Below are 22,971 nucleotides of genomic sequence, written 5' to 3' on the forward strand. Positions count from 1 at the left end.
GGAAAAATTAGTATACCTGCTGGTTATAGATCTACTGGTTATATCAAAAACTAAGGATATACTGGGGCGTCTGGGTAGCACAGTCGTTAAGCATCTGCCTTCGGCTCAGGGCGTGATCCCGGTATTCTGGGATCGAGCCCCACATCAGGCTCCTCCGCTCGGAGCCTGCTTCTTCCTGTCCCGCTCCCCCTGTCTGTGTTCCCTCTCTTGCTGGCTGTCTCTCTCTCTGTCAAATAAATAAATAAAACCTTAAAAAAAAAAACACAAAAAGCTAAGGATATACTGTGTGGTGACTAACATAACATAATAAAAATTATTTTTAAAAAAGACCTACTGGTCATAGTATATCTACTGGTTATAGATTTTTAGATTTTTTTGTATCCTGTGTCAATTTTGGTAACATAATCTGGAACTTTGTCAATTTCTTCTAAGTTAAACATTATAAATAGTTATATGAAATGTTTTAAAATACCATTTTCTTATCTTTTTTTGTGTATTTATTGTTTATGCTTATTTCCTCTTTTTTTATTGCTATTATCATTTATGTGTTCTGTTTTCTTCTTCCTTGGTCAGACTGTTAAACCACAAGTTTAACAATTTGTCTGATTATTTTCAAAGAACACATTTTTGACGCTTAATTCTATTGTATGTTTTCTTTTTATATAATTAATTTATGCTCTACTATTTATATTTGCTTCCCTCTAATTTGTATCATTTTTGTTATTTTTCTAAGCTTTAAACTAGACATTTATTTTATTGTTATTTTATTTTCTCCTTTTTACACTATAAGCATTTAAGTTTAAAATAACTTCTTTAACTATCTCCCATAAGATTTGAAAAATAATGTTTTGTAAAATCTTTGTCTAAATATTCCTAATTCCAGGGCACCTGGGTGGCGCAGATGTTAAATGTCTGCCTTCGGCTCAGGGTGTAATCCCAGCGTTCTGGGATCGAGACCCACATTGGGCTCCCTGATCCTCTGGAAGCCTGCTTCTTCTCTCTCCCACTCCCCCTGCTTGTGTTCACTCTCTTGCTGGCTGTCTCTCTCTCTGTCAAATAAATAAATAAAATCTTAAAAAAATAAATATTCCTAATTCCTGTTATCAGTTTCATTTGACTTATAAGTTCTTTAAATGTATGTTTCTTAATTTCCGAATGTATGGGATTTTAAAACTACTTTTAATATGTACTTCTGACATATTCATTTTGATCTGAGTGCATGCTTACTATGCATAGGAGTTATCTATGGCAAAATAATCCTGTATGATAAATCTTTACAAAAGGAAGTGGCTTATCTCCCTGCTATTCCTTATGCTCCACAAATGAGTAAAACCATATGAGCTAAATAATTAGCTCAGTCTTAGTCTTTCTCTGCTTGACTTATTTCACTTAGCATAATAATCTCCTCCAGTCCTGTTCATGTTGCTGCAAATGTTGGGTAATGGTTCTTTCTGATGGCTGAGTAATATTCCATTGTATATATGGACCACATCTTCTTTATCCATTCATCTGTTGAAGGGCATCTTGGCTCCTTCAGGGAAATTGGTAGGAGAAGAAAGGGAAGAATGAAGGGGGGTAAACAGAAGGGGGAATGTACCATGAGAGACTATGGACTCTGGGAAACAAACTGAAGGCTTCAGAGGGGAGGGGGGTGGGGGATTGGGCTAGGCTGGTGATGGGTAGTAAGGAGGGCACGTATTGCATGGAGCACTGGGTGTTATATGCAAACAATGAATCATGGAACTCTACATCAAAAATTTATGATGTACTGTATGGTGACTAACATAACATAATAAAAAAAAATTTAAAAAACTAAGTAGCTTAAAACAAAACAAAACTAAAACAAACAATCAAACAAAAAACTAAGTGGCTTATAATAATAAGCTTTTATTTAGCTCATGTGTCTTGACTGGCTTTCTCACATTTCTGGAGGTAGCTAGTTAACATTTTATTTAGAATTACCTTCATTAGGATGATAAGCCTGACTCAACTCTAGCCCACATATTTTTCATCTTCTGGCAAGTTCTTATGATCTTGGCAATGAGCAAGAGAGAAAATGTAAACATACCAAAGCAAGACATAATATCAGTCCAGATTGAAATATGAGTGAACTGGAGTTTACCTCTTTACTGAGAGGAATAACAAAGGATAGAGGAAGAACTAAAGTACTGGGCTATTAATGCAATCAATTTACTCAGCAAGTTACCAGTCTTATAAATATTTTTGAAACTTGCTTATGAGTGAGTAAGTGATCAATTTCTACAAATGACTTGCAAATTTTAAAAGACTAAATTATCTTTATTTGAAAGATGTACAAAATTCAGAAATACCTACCATATCAAACTCTTAAAATTTTAAGAAGCATTTAGATCTAGGTTTACTTACTATTACTTAGTTACTTACTTAATTTATTTTCCAGTTTGAGATGTAATTGAACATAACATTGTATTTTAGGTGTACAAATAATTTGATATATGTATATGTTGTAAAATGATTAATGCATTAAGTTTACATATATGCATAGCCTTACATAGCTAATTTTTTTTCTTGTGATGATAACTTAAGATCTGCTCTCTTAACAACTTTCTGATACACAATGCAGTATTGTTAATAATCATCACCAACGCTGCAAATTACAGTCCCATGACTTAGTTATTTTAAAACTGGAAATTTGTAAAAACAAACAAAAAACAAAAAAAACTGGAAATTTGTATATTTGACCCATTTCATTCATTTTGGCCATCACCTATCCTTCAGCTCTGGTTTTTTGTGTTTTGTGTTTTGTTTTGTTTTGTGTTTGGTTTATTTGTTTTTTTGTTTCAGATTTCACATACAGTGAAATCATAAGGTATTGGTCTTTTTCTACCTGACTTATTTGACTTAGCATAATGCCCTAAAAGTTTATTTATGTTGTCCCAAGTTACAGGATTTCCATCTTTTCTATAACTGAGTAATAACCCATTGCATGTGTACACACACACAGGCATATTGTCACATTTTATATCTTTTACATATTTACATTTTATATCTATATACATATATATATGTATATTTGTCAGAGAGAGATAGTGCACAAGCAGGGGGAGCAACAGGCACAGGGAGAAGCAGGCTCCCTGCTGATCAAGGAGCTCAATGCAGAACTCTATTCCAGGACCCTGGGATCAGGACCTGAGCCAAAGGCAGACACTTAACCAACTGAGCCACCCAAATGTCTCTTCCATTTTATATTCTTGCTTCTTTTGTTACAGATGAATTAATTATATAAGTGTGGTATTATTTATGGGCTTTCAATTCTCTTCTATTGATCTATGCATCCATTTTTTTGTGGCAATATCACATTGTTTTGATTACTACTGATCTGTAACATAACTTAAAATCTGGGATTGTGATCCTTTCATCTTTGTTCTTCTATCTCAAGATTTCTTTGGCTATTTGGGGTCTTGGTAATTCCATAAAAATTTGGAATTATTTCTCTAGTTCTATGAAAAATGCTATTGTTATTTTGATAGAAATTGAGTTAAAACTGTATATTGCTTTGGGTAATAAAACATTTAAAACATATTAATTCTTGCAATCCATAGCATGAGGTTTCCATTTATTTGTGTCACCTTTAATTTCTTTCATTAATATCTTACAACTTTCAGAATACAGGTTTTTCACCTCCTTGGTTAAATTTATTACTAGTCATTTTATACTTTTTGATGCAATTTTAAATAGGATTAATTTTTTTCTCTTTCTGCTGCTTTGTTATTAGTATAAAAAATGCAACAGATTTCTGTATACTAATTTTTAATTACAAATTTATTAAATTTATTTATTATTTCTAATAGTTTTTTTAAAGATTTCTTTATATACTACTATGTCATATGGAAATACTGATGGTTTAATTTATTTATTTTTTACCAGTATGGATATCATTTACTTCTTTTTCTTTTCTGATTGCTATGGCTAGAACTTCCAGTACTATGTTGAATAAAAGTTTTAAGTGAGAACATCCTTGCTTTGTTCCTGATTTTAGACTAAAAGCTTTTAGCTTGTGACCATTGAGTATGATGTTAGCTGTGGATTCCTCACATATTGTCTTTATTATGTTTAGATATCCTTCATCTCAATCCACTTCACTGAGAGTTTTTATAAGGAACAGATGTTAATTTTGTCAAATGATTTTTCTTTATCTATCCAGATGATCATACAATTTTTATCCTTCATTTTCTTAATATGGTGCATCATATTCATTGATTTGCAAATATCAAATGATCCTCACATCCCTGGAACAAATCCCACTTGATTGTGGTGAACAATCTTTTTAATGTATTGCTAAATTTTATTTGCTAATATTTTGTTGAGGATCTTTGAATCTATGTTCATTGGTCTGTAAGTATTTTTCACACTGTCTTTGGTTTTGGTATCAGAATAATCCTGGCCATGTAGAATGTATTTGAAAGCATTTCTCTTGCTTATATTTTTGGGAATAGTCTGAAAAAAATAGGTATCAAGTCTTTTTTAATGTTTTGTGGAATTCACCCATGAATCTCTCTGGTCCTGGACTTTTGTTTGTTGGAAGTTTTTGGGGTATTGATTTAAGATTTTACTAGCAATCAGTCTATTCAGATTTCTACTTCTTGATTTAGACTTGGAAGATTACATGTTTCTAGGAATTTATTCATTTGTTTCTTTCATTGATTTATCTTTTTAGGTTTCTTTTTAAGTTTTAATCTAAATTCCAGTTAGTTAATTACAGCATAATGCTAGTTCAGATATACAATATACTGATTCAACACTTCCATATATCATCTGGTTCTCATCAAAAGTGCCCTCTTTAATTCTCATCACCTATTTAACACATCCCCACCCACTTCCCTTTTGGCAACTATCAGTTAATTCCCTATAGTTAAGAGTCTGTTTCTTGGTTTGCCTCTCTGTCTCTTTTTCCTTTTGCTCATTTGTTTTGTTTCTTGAATTCCACATGTGAGTGATATCATATTATATTTTCCTTTCTCTGACTGACTTGTTTCACTTAACATAATACTCTCTAGCTCTAAAGACCCAAATTTGAGAGAGGAAACCATAAAAATCCTAGACAAGAATACAGGCAGTAACCTCTTTGATGTGGGCTGTAGCAACTTATTTCTAGATATGTCTCCTGGGCCAGGGAAACAAAAGCAAAAATAAACTATTGGGATTACATCAAAATGAAAAGCTTCTGCACAGTGAAGGAAACAATTGACAAAACTAAAAGGCAACCAATGGAGTGGGAAAAGATATTTGCAAATGACATATCTGATAAAAGGTTAGTATCCAAAATACATAAAAAGTTTATAAAACTCAACACCCCCAAAAATGACTAATCCAATTAAAAAATGGGCAGAACACGTGAATAGACATTTTCCAAAGAAGACATATGGATGGTGAAGAGACACATGAAAAGATGCTCAACATCACTCATCAGCAGGGAAATGCAAATCAAAACCACAATGAGATATTGCCTCACACCTGTCAGAATGGGTAAAAATCAACAACAGAAGAAGCAACAGGTGTTGGTGAGGATGTGGAGAAAGGGGAACCCTCTTGCACTATTGGTAGGAATGCAAACTGGTGCAACCACTCTGGAAAACAGGATGGAGGTTCTTCAAAAAGTTAAAAAAAATAGAACTATCCTATGCTCCAACAATTACACTACTAAGTATTTACTCAAAGGATAAAAAAGTACTAATTCAAAGGGATACATGCACCCTGATGTTTATAGCAGCGTTGTCTGCAATAGTCATATTATGGAAACAGCCCAAGTATCCATCAAATGATGGACAGATAAAAATGTTTTTTTTAATTTTTTAACTAGAATTATAAGTAAATTATGCACCACCATTTCAATTGTTCGTGTATAGAAATGCAACTGATTTCTGAGCATTGATTTTGTATCCTGCCACATTACTGAATTGCTCTATAAGTTCTAGTAATTTGGAGGTGGAGTCTTTTGGGTTTTCCATATAAAGTATCATGTCGTCTGTGAAGAGCGACAGTTTGACTTCTTCTTTGCTGATTTGGATACCTTTTATCCTTATTTTTTGTCTGATTGCTGTTGCAAGGACTTCTAATACTATGTTGAATGATAATGGCGAGAGTGGGCATTCTTGTCCTGTTCCTGATGTTAAGGGAAAGGCTTTCAGTTTTTCCCCATTGGGAATGATATTTGCTGTATGGCTTTTCATAGATGGTTTTTATGAAATTGAGGAATGTACCCTCTATCCCTACACTCTGAAGGGTTTTAATCAGGAAAAGATGCTATATTTTGTAAAATAAATTCTAGAAACTACAGATCTCTCCTGAAAGACATTGAAAAAGACACGAAAAGATGGAAAAATAGTTCATACTCATGGATTGGAAGAATACACATAGTTAAAATGTCTATGCTACCCAGAGCAATCTACACTTTCAATGTCATCCTAATCAAAATACCAATGACAATTTACAAAGAACTGGAACAAACAGCCCTTAAATTTGTGTGGAACCCCGAATCACCAAGGAATTGTTGAAAAGGAAAAAGAAAGCTGGGGGCATCACGTTGCCAGATTTCAAGCAATACTACGAAGCTGTAACCACAAAGACACCATGGTGCCAGTGCAAAAACAGACACATAGACCAATGGAACAGAATAGAGAACCCAGAAATGGACCCTCGGCTCTTTGGGCAGCAAATCGTTGACAAAGCAGGAAAAGCCATCCAGTGGAAAAAAGACAGTCTCTTCAATAAATGGTGCTGGGAAAATTGGACAGCTATATGCAAAAGAATGAAATTTGACCACTCTCTCACACCATACACAAAGATAAACTCCAAATGGTTGAAAGACCTCAAGGTGAGATAGGAATCCATCAAAATCCTAGAGGAGAGCATAAGCAGTAACCTCTTTGACATCGGCCACAGCAACTTTTTTCATGACACATCTCCAAAGGCAAGAGAAACAAAAGAAAAAATGAACTTGTGGGACTTCATCAAGATAAAAAGCTTCTGTACAGCTAAGGAAACAGTCCAAAAAACTAAGAGGTAGCCTACGGAATGGGAGAAGATATTTGCAAATGACACTACAGATAAAAGACTGGTATCCAAGATCTACAAAGAACTTCTCAAACTCTATACACAGAAACAAATAATCAAATCAAAAATGGGCAGAATATATGAACAGACACTTTTCCAATGAAGACATACAAATGGCTAACAGACACATGAAAAAATGTTCAAAATCATTGGGCATCATGGAAATTCACATCAAAACCACCTTGAGGTACCACCTTATGCCAGTTAGAATGGCAAGTTGACAAGGCAAGAAACAGCAAACATTGGAGATGATGTGGAGAAAGGGGATCCCTCTTACACTGTTGGTGGGAATGCAAGTTGGTACAGCCACTCTGGAAAACAGTGTGGAGGTCCCTTAAAAAGTTGAAAATTGAGCTACTCTATGATCCAAAAATTGCAATACTGGGTACTTACCCCAAAGATACAGATGTATATTTGAAGAGAAGGGCCATATGCACCCCAATGTTCATAGCAGCATTGTCCACAATAGCTAAATTGTGGAAGGATCTGAGATGCCCTTCAACAGATGATTGGATTAAGAAGATGTGGTCCATATATACAATGGAATATTGGCCATCAGAAAGAAAAATTACACAACATTTGCAGCAACATGGACAGCACTGGAGGAGATTATGCTCAGTGAAATAAGTGAAGCAGAGAAAGACAATTATCATATGGTTTCACTCATTTATGGAACATAAGAAATAGCAGGATGACTGGTAGGAGAAGGAAGGGAAGAATGAAGGGGAGGTAAACAGAAGGGGGAATGAACCACAAAAGACTGAACTCTGGGAAACAAACTGAGGGCTAAATAGGGGAGGGGGGTGGGGGATTGGACTAGGCTGGTGGTGGTTATTAAGGAGGGCACATAGTGCATGGAGCACTGGGTGTTATATGCAAATAATGAATCATGGGACACTACATCAAAAATTTATGACATACTGTATGGTGACTAACATAACATAATAAATTTTTATAAAAAATATTTCTCTCACTTTCATTTCTGAAGAACAGTTTTTCCAGTATGTTATTCTTAATTGATAGTGTTATTCTTTCAATATTTTGAACATATAATCTCATTTCTTCTGGCCTGCAAAACACCTGTTGAGAAATCTCGCTGTAGTCTTATGGGTGGGTAGGAGAATGGGTTTTCTTATTTGTCACAGTTGCTTTCTCCCACTGCTTTCAAATTGCTCTTTGTATTTGACTTTGACAATTTTAATATAATGTGCTCAGTTCAGCGAATATATATGTCTAATGGGAATTCTAGAATGAAAGGAGAAGAACGATAGTGAAAATATTTAAATAGACAAACTAAAATGTGTTTTTATTTGAGAAATGAGTGAAACTCACTTCAGATTCAAGAATCTTAATAAATATGCAGCAGAATACAAAATAATCCCCTGATGCATTATGATAAATCTGTAGAAAAGAAAAGCAAAAAAGATTTTAAAGGAGGGAGAGGGGAAAGCAGATTACTTCAAATTGGTAGCAATTAGACACTCAACAGCAAATGAAAGCCTTCATGAAGATGGTGGAATCATCATGTATTTTGCTGGAAACTTTTCTCTGCCATTATTTTTCTTTCTTTTTAGAACTTCTGTTAGACATATATTAGATTTCAACCATTTCTCTTAAACTCCAGTTCATTTTTCTTATTTCTTGGTCTCTCTTTTCATTATTCTATATAATTTCTTCATATTCAACTTCCAGTTTACGAAATTACTCTTTATTTCTAATGTCATTGAACATTTCCATTGGTTTTTAAAAATTATCTCATTTCTTATTTCCTTGATTTCTATTTGGTTTTCTTTTCCTTTATGCTAGCATATTTATATAAAATATAATATATAAGTACAATAAATAGAATTTATAAATATAATATAAAATATAATTTCTTATTTTTACTGATATTTTTAATCTTCCACTACACTTACTTTAAAACATTAATTAAACTTACTTTTATTATTATCTTTCTGTTTATTGCAATGTCTGCATTCTCTCATTTCTGATTCATGTGGCCATCGTTTTTGCTTGTTTTGCCATATGCCTTTTTTTCCTTAAATGTTTTATCAGTTTTATCAAAATTTTATACAATACAATATTTTTAGATATTTGATTTTAATTTTTTTAATCGTGGGTATTTTTTAAAGACTGATTTTTTTCTTCCCATGGGTTCTTCTAAAGAATATTTGTGTCATAGCTTCTGCCAGGCACATGGACACTATCAACTTTAGATCACTTTAAATCAAATGAAGAAAGAAAAAGAAAGAAAGAAAGAAAGAAAGAAAGAAAGAAAGAAAGAAAGAAGAAAGAAAGAAAAGAAGGAAGGAAAGAAGAAGGGAAGGAAGGAAGGAAGGAAGGAAAGAAGGAAGGAAGGAAGGAAGGAAAAAGAAAGACCATTACTCTGCTATAGGATTTTCTAATTCCATGAAAACAGAGTAAGGAAAGAAACCACCAGCACTTCAGCTGGGGTCTTAAATCCTAAAGGGTTGGCCTGGAAGATGTGTGGCATCATTGTCTTTTGGGTTAAAGTTTGAACAGCAGAGCAAGAACATGATAAATAGCATCTCTGTGGAAGCATAAAATCAGAACAGGATATAACACCCATGGTTTTCAATGTGAGGTCATAAAGGATATAAAAATACAGGTTAAGTGAGAATGAAGAGGCAGATAGTGGGAAAGGTTTGCAGCCAGCTGCTTGCCACCTGGTCAGAAGAATTTCCTAAGCCAATGAGTAAGGACAGAGCTAGTAAGGAATAGAAGCCTCCTAATGCCAGCACTACTGCTTCTGAATACCACAGTGCTTCACACTATGGAGAATGGTAGAAAATTGCAATTTTTCCATAGCATGCTATGTGATTTCTAAAAAACCTTGCATTCTGCAAAACCACACATGTAAAGGGGAAAATGTATTTGGCCAAACCACTGAAAACCTATGCTATTTTTAACCAGACCCACAAAAAATAACAACAGTCTGAATTAAAATCCTAACCTCCTTTCAAAGACATATTAACTCTCTAATGAAAAGAAGAACTATAATCAATAAAAACTTACCTGAAAAAAGCTCATGAAGGTAGTTTGGTGGAAACAGAAACAGTCAAGGCTGTGTGGAGTAGTGAAGATAAAGGCAAAGACATATTATCAGGAGATTCAAGTGACAAAGCAGCTGCTGGCTTTGCACACCATGTAACCATCCAGAGGCGGGTGGCCCTGGCTCATTGATTCATGTTGGATTCTTAGAGCCCTATAAGCACAGCTAAGACAAAGCACATGGCCAAATTCAGCTAGAAGGTGGGTTTCAGGAAACAGCTACTCCATAGAGTATATATTCCCACCACAGTTTGCTATGTTTCTGAGTGTTCTTAATGTTTAACTGCTATTAGTTGATGGTATAAAACAATAAAGTGCTCAGGAAAATCACATGTGATGGTAGCGTAGGGTATGCTGGTGTCTCCCTACAAAGTGTAATTCCACAGGTGCCCATATTTGTAGAGCACCTACTATTGGGCATGTGGTAATGTACACCCCACTATCTATAATTCCCAACATGGATGTTCAAGTTATAGAGGAGGAAATTGAGGCTTAAAGAGAAGCAAAGTTGTTTGCACTATGTCCCATTGTGGCTATACCCCTCTGATATCTGCCTGGCCACAAAGCCTCACAGGCTTCATTCCCCACCTGGAATCATTCCTAAGATACCTTTAGTTTCCCTGGCAGTGATCAAAAGATCATTTAATAAGGAGCCACAGAAATATTTTAAAGAGAGAGAAAAATACCATATAGTAAAAAGAAAACAAACTACAAAAAAAGAGTGGGTTTGACTTCCATACTTTCTTTCAAACATATTCCTCCCAGACTTATTTATAAGATGAGCAAGAGGAAACCATGGAAGGAAACAATAATATCCCTTTTGGAGCAGAGGTTTGAACAAATTTACATACACATGTAAATGTATATATTTGCATATTTATAATTTATATGTGTATCATTTATGAGTGTGAATACATGTAAACAATTATGCAGTATATGCACATTGGTTATATATGTAAGTGCATATGCATATTTATATAACATATATGTAAATTTTTCAAGCCTTTACTCTAAGGGGGATATTGTTTCTTTTCCATGGGTTCCCCTTGCTCATTCCCATAAATAATTTCTTAAGCCAAAATACACCCCCAAACCTTCCTATCCCTGAGCAGATGCACCTTGAGCTCTGCTACAATGTCTCCCTGGAGACATCCACTTTGCCAGTGCTCCCATGAGCCTCCCAGGGCTGCATTGTTACATCCTGGCACATGTCTGGTTCCCATGTTTATTCTAGAAAACATAATTGATACCACTGACAACAATCACACTATGTAGCATAGAAATGGATGTAAACTGGGTCTATAGGGATTCATCTGCTCCTTTTTCACAATTTCCCAGTTGGCTGAATCACAGTAATAACAAGCTTTTTTTGTTTTGTGTGTTTCTTTGTTTTTCAATTAAGAGTCCTAAATAGTAAGATTCACTATTCATGATGTGTTTGTTTAAAGCAATGTTCAAAAATAATATCGTGATAGAATTGGCAAATCATAAACTCTAACCCAAGTCTAAATTGACAACATGTGAAGAGAAATGTAAGGTGAGAGATTGGCTCATGAACAGCACTGCAGATTTCCTTTATTGAAACAGTTTGGCATTGTTCAGTTGGAAAAAGGGAAGCTCTTCCACCTGTTATTAACAGTTCTCACCTGAACTGATGATGTTGAATCATGCTTAGTGACATTTTGCAGGATTTTGGTGCCAATCTGGAAACACTATAATGCTATCTACTGGAAAGGCAATCAATAATGGTCATAGTGGAATTTTATTTCAATAAGGCACCAAAGTTATAAAAAGTTACCAAAGTCATAGTATTTTCTTATAATTATGCTGACTTCCCAAGCCCTTCCTCATGGGCCACAGTATCCATTGACATAGGGGTAAAATGTGAATCAGAGATAACTAGTGAAACTAAATATGTCAGAGGATTTATTCCTTATTTTGAGGTCCAGCAGGGAACTAGCCATGAAGGTGTGTTCCATCTAGACCACGTACATGGGATTGTGCACACAGAACAGCTACTGCCCACATAAGGTTCCAGTCTTCCCAACATTGTTTCACATTTATTAGTTTTACACCTTAGGGTATAATTCTCCCTCTTTTCTTTCAGTTCCTCTAGTGACCCACATTCTCTCTATCCTTCATGCCTTTAACATACATTCTTTCCTGTGCCTGGAATTCTCTCTGTGTACACTCTTCCTTACAACCTCTACAGCAGTAAGCTTCCTCCTGGAAGTTGACACTCCCTCTGGAGTTTATTTCCTGGCCCCCCGATTTGGATCTTCAGCATTTCTCCTGTGGTGTCCCAGTGCTCTGTCCATCTTTTAACTCATTCCCAAGTCCTTCATTTACCAAGGACTCCTGTAATAAAATTCTACAAACTTGGTGGCTTGGAACAACAGAAATCTATTCTCAAGATTCTGGAGGCTAGAAGTCCAAAATCAAGGTGTTGATTGAACCATGTTTTTTGTTTGTTTGTTTGTTTTTGTTTTTGTTTTCTGAAGGCTCTAGGGAAGAGAGGATTCTTTCTTGTCTCTTTCAAGTTCTGGTGGTAGATGGCATTCCTTGACCTTTAGACATTTCACTCCAATCTCTACCTCTCTCATCTCATGGAGTTCACTGTGTCTTCATTATTTTCCCTCTGTGTGCATCTCTGTGTCCAAACTTCCTTTTTCTTATAAGGACACCAGTCATTGGATTAGGGTCCACACTAATCCAATAAAACTACATCTCAACTTGAGTACATCTGCAAAAGCTCTATTTCCAAATAAGATCACATTCTCAGGCTCTGAGTAGACATGAATATTGGGGTGACAGTACTCAATTCAGTACACTATCAGTTATATTATATTTTCTTATCACATGTGTTACTCCACCAGACCATACTCTTTGCCAGGGTGAGTTTGGGGTTTGTTACATTTTACTGCAGTAACTGGTGTGCTTACAATTCTTGGTACATCCTATGTGCTCAGTTGATAGTGACTGAATGAATAAATAAATGGATTCTAATCCAAGGCAATGTCCCTAAATAGAATGTTATCACACACTGGAGCTTGAAATACATAATTCAGTGATTGTGGTGAGGTGACCTACATACAAATCCCAAGTTCATCAGGGGTGGACGAGCATAGGGGACTGTAGCAATGATTAGAGCTCAGGTGAGAATTGGATCAAAATAGGAATTCTGGAGTTTGCACCAATGACATAGCTCAATAGGCATTGTTGTTTAAACCACACATATCCCAAAGAAAGGCCTATCCAGGATTGTCCCTTGATTACCTTGACAGTCCCAGGAGATAACCACTGAGCCCTTGGAATACGCTGTCTAATAAGAGCATTTTATATGCCTGAAATCCTGAACCATTGCTGTATGTTTGCTTCTGCTAGAGCTGAAAACTGCTAAGGTCAATAAGGTTTTTTGAGCACTGCATGTCCATGTGAACAAAGAGCTTCAACACCAAGGCTGGGGTGAGTTTCCCTGGGGTTATGTATCATTGGAATTATATATAGTTGCTGAGATAATTAAGTATGTCCCTGTGTGACTCCACTGAGAAAGTCTAGAACATTGTGTTTGGTTTCTCCTGGACTTTGCCCATGTACATTTCCCCTTTGTGAATTTTAACCTGTTTCCTTTCACTGTAAAAAATAAAAATAATAAATAATAAAAATAATCATGAGTAAAATGGCTTTCTTAGTCCTGTAAATTTAAGCAAATTTTGGAGCCTTTGGATGGTCTTGGGGACTTCCAACACAGTAATAACCAAGTATGCCTAGGGTAGATGATTGTAAGGAGCACGATGTTTGTCACATAATAACTGCTGAATAAAGTATTAGTTGAATAAGTGAATATCTGTGGTGCATTCATAGGTCAGCTTCTCTGATATTGGGGGATGGCTCAAAGCTTTCTCAAGTTGATATCAAAGTCTGGACTCAGGGATACCCTTGCCCCTTCTTTCCTCCAGGCCGAGACAGGCACCTCCCGATGTATTTTTTCCTGTGCCTCTCTTCTTCAAAAACTCTTGATTACACTTTCAAGCTTCTTGAGAACAGGAGCCATGATACATTCTGCTGGATCCAGTTAGTGCTGCATTTAGCACAGAGTGGAATGCTACTGGAAGCCAGACATTACCTGTCTGCCCTCAGATCTGTTTTTTACTTTTCTCCTAATTCATTTTTATTGGAATAGGTGTCTTCTTGTGTACAGACAGCCAGGGGAAGGGAGACGAGAGGGTGTGTCTGCTGTCTACCTTTTATAGGCAGTGCCTTTGGCAGAAGTAGCTTTAGGTGTTGAGGTGACCCTGACCACTGGGCACCAGCAACATACCTCCTTCTTTGTTCCTTCAGGCTAGCAGTGGAGAAAGTTTCCTGCTTTGAAAATCTCTGGGTTGCCTTGCCTCTGGTTGCAAGAGTTTCAGAACTCAGAGTGATTCTCTTTTACTGTTGTGGGCCTGGACTGACACACATCTATCTCTTGGCCTTGAGCATCTCTGGATTTCCCAAGAGGTGGGCTATAGATAGCAGGGAAACAGCAGGGTCAGTGCTCATGAGTTACATTACTCAGGAAAGGGGGTGTGTGATCATTCAGGGGTAGATTTCAAACAGATGATATGGAGGTGAGCAAGGACAACTTTTTATCAATTCCTATCATTTTAATGACTATTCCTGATCATTCCAGCCATAAACAAAGACATGGAAGTGAAAAGGCATGAGGGCAACCTGAGAACCTGGGTCATGTGTGGTGGCTTTGATCTGTCCCAACTTAACTAAGCTGGGAATGAAACCCCCAGTTTCTATTTCTAGTATGATTCCCAATTAGTATTGGACTCAAGGGGCATTTTGCAGACATATTTTTATGCTCTATAGATAAGGACTGGGTGTGTAATTCATGCATGCTGTCACTGATCGGCTGGTTTACCTGGTTGGCATGGGGTAACACTGAGATCCACGTGACATATATGGTTCCTAGAGGGTCTCTTCCTTCAACTTCTCCAAGGCCTAGTCTAGATACAGGAACAACTCCTTGGCAAAGGGAGTCAGGTTCTCCTGCATGTCACCTACAGCATTAAGATTGTAGGTGGTGTAGGAAGACGTGTTCCAGGGCTCTTCCTGATGTAGTTGTCCTTAACCCTTGACTTTGTCTACACCCAGTTTCTTGTTTTTTCACCACTGCCTTGCTTGTCTGATCCATAGGTGGGTAGCCTCAGGGTCAATACCTGATGCAGAGGCAGTAGCCTGTTCAGACTACCCCACCAGCTCTAATCCTTATAACAAATTCCAAATTGTACATCACATGTGATGCTTTTTTGCTTCTCTGATGGAAGCCTCTCTGATACAGGATGGATAATTGTTTAAATAGGCAAGAGTGGAAGAGTGTACATAGAAAAAGAGGAAGTAATTAGATCTAGGCCCAGGATAGTCATGTCTACCTATTCCCCCAGCTGCCCAGGGATCTGCACAGTGAGAACTGTAATAACATTGACTCATGCATTTCATTTCATGCTCTGATCCAGAACACAAGGCCACTTCTCCAGAGAACTCCCTGGGAGTGTCAGATTCCACAGCTGCAACAGCATCAGGACGGGCTGTTATTCACAACTGACCTACCCTTAAACAGGGCTCAGAAGATGGAATCACAATCAAAGAAGGGTTATCACAGAGTCAGAGCCTTCAGCCCATAAGTTCTACTTAAGGTCGGAAATAACTTGGAGCCCAATAGGGACCTATACTTGATGAGCTCTGTCAGCCAGCATGTTTTCCCACTGAAAATGGGCTCCACTTGGAAAGGTTGATTTATTTGTGTTTTATGGCTTATTTTGTGGTGAAGGAAAATCAATAAAGCCATTCATTTTTACATTTTAAATGTGCCAGGCAAAATCAAAGAATAATCAAATGTATGCTTTATGCTCTTCATTTCCAAAGGTGAATGGGTATAAATGAAATAAACTTTGATTTGAAAATTACCCAAAGGCTTTTTCCCTTCTCAATTCTGCTTCTTTAAGAGAAGCAGACTAGAGAGAGGCTGGGTATGCACTCCCTAGAATACTGCCTGCCCACATCAATCACTAGAGCTGTGTGTTCTACAGCCTCTGGCACCTTGCTTACCCTTTGCCACTGTTGCCCAGATGCAAAGAGCAGGAGAGAGGGCTTATTACTGGACTCTGCCCAAGTGTGAACCTGGACATGAAGACAACAGGACGAGCAGCACATTTAAGCCTGGCAGGAGATGGTGTGATGCTAATAGGCAGAACCCAGGATGTTGGGACGAGGAGAACTTTTATTTAACTTTTACCTTAGCCTACCTGAGACATGAGGAGGCCCAACTAGGGCAAGTTGAAATGGAAGGTAGATAAAAAGAGATGAGAATTCAGAGGTCCTTCAGATTCCAAACACTCAGGACATGCATTTGGAAGCAAGAAGGACAGATCAGTCTGAGAAACCTCAGAGACTTCCTGGTGAAACTAGGTGTGTGGTTTAAAAAATTAACTGTATGCTCAATTAGAGTTACAAAGGACTTTCTCATGCATTATTTAATGTAATTATCAAAATCTCTTTATAACTTAAATATTAGAGTAAAATTAAACTGTAGACACTCAGAATAAACAGGACATTGGGGTCTACTAATTAGATGTCCAGGTAGTCCATCAAAAACCTCATGTCAGGATCTGAATGTTTGCGTCAGAGGCTTGGGCTAGAAATTATGTTTCGGGTTGTAAGTTTCTAAGTGATGTAGAAGTCGTGGACATACCTGACCTCATCCAGAGAAAGGTTGCCAAGGGACAAGAAACTAGTAAAAACAGAACCTTAGATTCAATGTCCATTTGAGCAAGATAAAAGAGAGCAACACAGAAGATATCTGAGGAAGAATTAAGACAGAGGGGCTGCGAGAAGAGAAATTTCAGGCGGCAACATTCTGAGCACATTACCTGTATCTGCCTGAGTCAGAAAGCATACCAAGAGCTTCCTGAGAGCTTCCTGGTATTTTTCTGCTTTGTCTGGAGAGAGATGTGTTCCAGGCTTAGCCGGAGGAGAAAGCCAACCCCACAAGGGTGGAGGACATCAACAATATCACAAGTTGGATATTAGTGTTATATTCATATGTTGGAGAAACACAGGGATCCAGAACACAACACCTCACAATACTGAAAATTAACCATTGCCCAAGCTGTGAGTGATCTATCTATGACTGATGGAGTTGATCTGAGTGTTCTCACTGGGAAACACATGGCTCACCATCTGCAGTAAGACAAACATCATTCCTGACCCTCGGCTAAGATTTGCAGGATTTGTGCATATGGCAAAACTGAGTAGATATCCCTACTGAACAGGTGCTGCATTTTACATCACACGAAGAATGGCTCCAGTCCTCATCAAGCCTTCATTCACCACCACCATCCCCACTCCATTACTATTTATACCTCTCTTTCATTACTTACTCTGAGGTATCCAACCCATTCACCAAAAAGAAAGAGTAGGGGATGATCAGTCATGGCACATTGCTTTCTGGGAAAAAATATCAAATAGAAATCTGTAGGCTGAGATAAGGAGGTTCTGATGTGTCTGTATGTTGGGCATGCAGCTTTTTGTGTATTCTACTCATTCAGAAAACAAGACCATGAGGCCAGGAAAAGATACTATCTTAATCACATAGGACCTTTTCCATGACATCCTGGGATTGGGCCAGGAGAAATGCATATCAACTCTGCCCTTGACTCAACTAATGGGAAGAGATTTTGAAAGCATTGAGGCAAACAAGAGAAAAGATGGGGCATATCACACAACTTGGCTGTTAAACTGGATAGATCACTTCCAATTTAAGAACTGATAAGTTACTCAAGCAGTGTAGTTCCTAAAATGACAAACAAGGGATACAGGGAATGTATAAACTTGTACATTTTAAGAACATGCTCAGCTCTTTAGTAGGGTGAAAGAAGAAAGATTCTGTGGCTGTGAACAAAATGCTCTTAAAAGAGAACAGGTTGACCTTTTTAAAACAAGATAAGTCAAAGGGAAGATAGGTAGAGTCCTTAGGACTGCAAAGCAATGAACATGTGTTATCAAAGAATCTACTTTTGAAGGGGCATAAAGCAAGCTTAGCACTGGGTAAATGTGATGTAGAATACAAACCTGAGTAGCCATTTCATAAGGAAGAGTTAGAGGACAAATACCTAGAAATGATTAGGAAGAACATGAGTGCCAAGTCGGGCAGAGGACAGAGATCTGACCCAGCAGTCAGAACTTGTCCCAGGAGTGATCACGATAACAAGACAAGCATCAGTTTTCCAAAGTGACAAAAGCCTGAACATGAAAACTGAAAAGATCATTTTAATTTTAGACTCTGAACACATCAGATAACACATTTGTAGTAAAGATGTTTAGGGAAAAAAAGGAAAATATTTTAGTCACTTAGGCAGAAAGAAGAAAACAGACAATATGCAAGGCTGTGAGGCTGGCTACAAACTTTCTCGCACAAGAAGGCTGGAGGGAAGGCAGCAACAGCCACTGGGTCTTGTGCTGGTTCCAGGAGACAAATCCATAGCTACTCTGCCTACCTTTCATTCGAAAGGCACTCTCAGACATACAGGAGGTCAAAATTATACTACCCAGATCTCTTTTTTAAAAAGTTATCAGAAGACAAACCCCAGCTCAATAAGAGATAAATAAATTAAAAAAGAGTTAATTCTGAATCATCAGGATGAATATTGTTGTTATGTAATGCAATGGCAAAATATTATTCTTGGAAAAGCACATATTTAATGTAAGAAAATTAATAATGGCATCTTGAGGCTAACATCCTACATTATGTCAATAAAGACCACAAACCAGAGAGAAATTTAGATGAATAAAATTCTACTAAAAATCCTGTCTTACATTGGGAGACAAAAAAAGTATTTGATTTTTGTACTTGATATGTATAGAATTACAATCAAAAATATTTTTGAAAAATTGATAAGTCATGACAAATATATATGAATATATACATGTCCAAATCTCAAAAGGAAATAACAAAAATTCCATTATTCATTTATCAAATATACAAAACAACTGATAGAAGATCAAATACTTTAGATTTTACAATAAACATAAATGAAATTAATTCTCTGAGTTAAAGATATGCTCTCAAATTGGCATGGCCAACTAAAAATCCAATGTTATTTATCTTAAGAAGCATGATTAAAACAATATGAAAAAATATTAAACATAAAATTGGATAGTATGTTAGCACTAAAACACCAAATAATAGAAGTAGTGTTAAGCTAAAGGAAGTACAGGAAATATAAAGGCAAAAAATATTTGAGAAACACAACAAGAGTCTTTTTACACTAAGAAAAGGTGAAATCACAGAGAATTTTTTAAATTAAAAAAAATTTTATTGACACATAATGTATTATTTGTTTCAGGGGTACAGGTCTGTGAGTCATCAGTCTTACACAATTCACAGAGTTTACCATAGCACATATCCTGCCCAATGTCCATAACATAGCCACCCCATCCCTCCAACATCCCTCCACTCTAGCAAACTTGTTTGTTTCCTGAGATTAAGAGTCCCTTATGGTTTGTCTCCCTCTCTGGTTTCATCTTGTTTCATTTTTTCCCTCTCTTCCCCTATGATCCTCTGCCTTGTTTCTCAAATTCCACACATCAGTGAGATCACATGATAATGGTCTTTCTCAGATTGACTTATTTCGCTTAGCATAATACCCTCTAGTTCCATCCACGTCATTGCAAATGGCAAGTTTTCATTTTTTGATGGCTGCATAATATTCCAGTGTGTGTGTGTGTGTGTGTGTGTGTGTGTGTGTGTGTATCACATCTTCTTTACCCATTCATCTGTTGATGGACATCTAGGTACTTTCCATAGTTTTGCTATTGTGCATTGTTGCTATAAACATTGAGGTACATGTGCCCCTTCAGATCACTACATTTGTATCCTTGGGGTAAATACCCAGTAGTGCAGTTGCTGGGTCATAGGGTATCTTTATTTACAACTTTTTGAGGAATTTCTGTATTGTTTTCCAGAGTGGCTGCACCACCTTGCATTCCCACCATTAGTGTAGGAGGGTTCCCCTTTCTCCACATCCTCACTAACATCTGTCTTTTCCTGACTTGTTAATTTTAACCATTCTGACTGGTGTGAGGTGACAACTAATTGTGGTTTTGATCTGTATTTACCTGATCCCAAGTAATGTTGAACACTTTCATGTGTCTGTTGGCCATTTGATGTCTTTGCAGAAGTCTCTGTTCATGTCTTCTACCCATTTCTTGATTTTTTCTTTGGATGTTGAGTTTGATAAGTACTTTAAAGATTATGGATACTATTTTTACTGTCATTTGCAAATATCTCCTCCCATTCCATGGGTTGCCTTTTAGCTTTGTTGACTGTTTCCTTTGCTGTGCAAAATCTTTTTATCTTGATGAAGTCCCAATAGTTCATTTTTGCCATTCCTTCCCTTGCCTTTGGCAATCGATGTGTCTAGGAAGAAGTTGTAGCAGCTGAGGTTGAAGAGGTTACTGCCTGTGTTCTCCTTAAGAATTTTGATGGAATCCCATCTCACATTGAGATCTTTCATCCATTTTGAGTCTATTTTTGTGTGTTTTGTAAGGAAATGGTCCAGTTTCATTCTTCTACATGTGGTTGTCCAATTTTCCCAACACTATTTGTTGAAGAGACTGTCTTTTCTCCATTCAACATTATTTCCTACTTTGTCAAAGATTAGTTGACCATAGACTTGAGGGTCCATTTCTGGGATTTCTATTCTGTTCCATTGATCTATGTGTATGTTTTTGTGCCAATATGGTACTGGCACAAGTCACAGAGAATTTCAACAAAATTTAAATTTAGTGGCCCAAACATAGCTTTGCATTTCAGTTTCAGCACTTAGGCACCAAATCACATTATTCATCTTGGATTAATAATAATCTATGCTAGCACAATCACTTCATCACAAACTTATATTTGACTATCTTTTCCAGTGCCTAGAACTAGAATGATTTTGCTCTAAGAAATGCCTGGTATTTGGGGGCCAAAATAAATGAATATAGCAGATACGATCAACATACTGGATTTGCCAAGTATCCATTTTTGCTGACCCACTTGAAAGAATCTGGTCCAGAAGAGACCTACAAAATGAGAGAACATGCAGAGTGCTGTGTCTGGTTTCACAGTTCCAGGCTCCATAACAGAAAATTAAGAAGGGCTTTGAAATGATAAGCAAGTCAGAGATTGAAAGCTAGAGTCTGGAAGTAAATTATGTTTTCCTCAAATGGCCTTCACCCTTCCCCATCCTCCTCTACCTCTCCCTCCTCTTCCTTTCACTTAATTTCCCCTTTCCTCCCCCTTCTTTTCCTCTTCCACCTCTTCCTCTCCCTGCTTTCTTCTTCCTCTTCTTTCTCCCACTCCTCTTCCTCTCCCTCCATTCCTCTCCCTCATTTCCTCTCTCACCGCTTTCCATCTCCTCTACTGTTTTTTCTCTGCCTCCTCTGTTCCTTTCATCTCCTTTCTCTCCTCCCTCTTCTTCATTTTTCCCCTTTTTCTTCTTTTTTCTATCATAATAATATTTTTTTATTATATTATGTTAGTCACCATGCAGTACCTCCCTGGTTTTTGATGTAAAATTCCATGAGTCATTAGTTGCGTATAACACCCAGTGCACAAGGCAATACATGCCTTCCTTACTACCCATGATCCAGGCTATCACATTCCGCCACCCCCTCCGCTCTGAAGCCCTCAGTTTGTTATTCAGAGACCATAGTCTCTCAGGCTTCATTCCCCGTTCTGATTATCCCCCCTTTCTTTAGCCCTTTCTTCTCCTACTGACCTTACTATATCTAATGTTCCATAGATGAGAGAAACCATATGATATTGTCTTTCTCTGCTTGACTTATTTCACTTAGCATTATCTCCTCCAGTGCCATCCATGTTGCAGCAAATGTTGAGAACTCGTTCTCTTTGATGACTGAGTAATATTTCATTGTATATATGGACCACATCTTCTTAATCCAGTCATCTGTTGAATGGTATCTTGGCTCCTTCCACAATTTAGCTATTGTGCACAATGCTGCTATGAACATTGGGGTGCATATGGCTCTTCTCCACTACGTCTGTATCTTTGGGGTAAATACCCAGGAGTGCAATGGCTGGGTCATAGATAGCTCAATTTTCAACTTTTTAAGGGACATCCACACTGTTTTTCAGAGTGGCTGAACCAACTTGCATTCCCACCAACAGTGTAAGAGGGATCCCCTTTCTCCACATCCTCTCCAGCAATTGTTGTTTCTTGCCTTGTACCAGTCTTTTATCTCTAGTGTCATTTGCAAATATCTTCTCCCATTCTGTGGGCTGCCTCTTAGATTTTTTGACTGCTTCCTAGGTTTTTTCATGTGTCTGTTAGCCATTTGTATGTCATCATTGGAAAAGTGTCTGTTCATATCTTCTGACCATTTTTTGATTTGTTTATTTGTTTCTCGTGTATTGAATTTGAGTAGTTCATTTTAGATCTTGGATACCAGTCTTTTATCTCTAGTGTCATTTGCAAATATCTTCTCCCATTCTGTGGGCTGCCTCTTAGATTTTTTGACTGCTTCCTAGGCTGTGCAGAAGCTTTTTATCTTGATGAAGTCCCACAAGTTCATTTTATCTTTTGTTTCTCTTGCCTTTGGAGATGTGTCATGAAAATGTTGCTGTGGCTGATGTCAAAGAGATTGCTGCCTATGCTCTCCTCAAGGAGTTTGATGGATTCCTGTCTCACATCAAGGTTGTTCATCCATATAGAGCTTATCTTTGTGTATGGTGTGAGAGAGTGGTCAAGTTTC

Source organism: Ailuropoda melanoleuca, chromosome 2 (genome assembly GCF_002007445.2).
Source record: "Ailuropoda melanoleuca isolate Jingjing chromosome 2, ASM200744v2, whole genome shotgun sequence".
In the NCBI taxonomy this organism is placed as follows: Eukaryota; Metazoa; Chordata; class Mammalia; order Carnivora; family Ursidae; genus Ailuropoda; species Ailuropoda melanoleuca.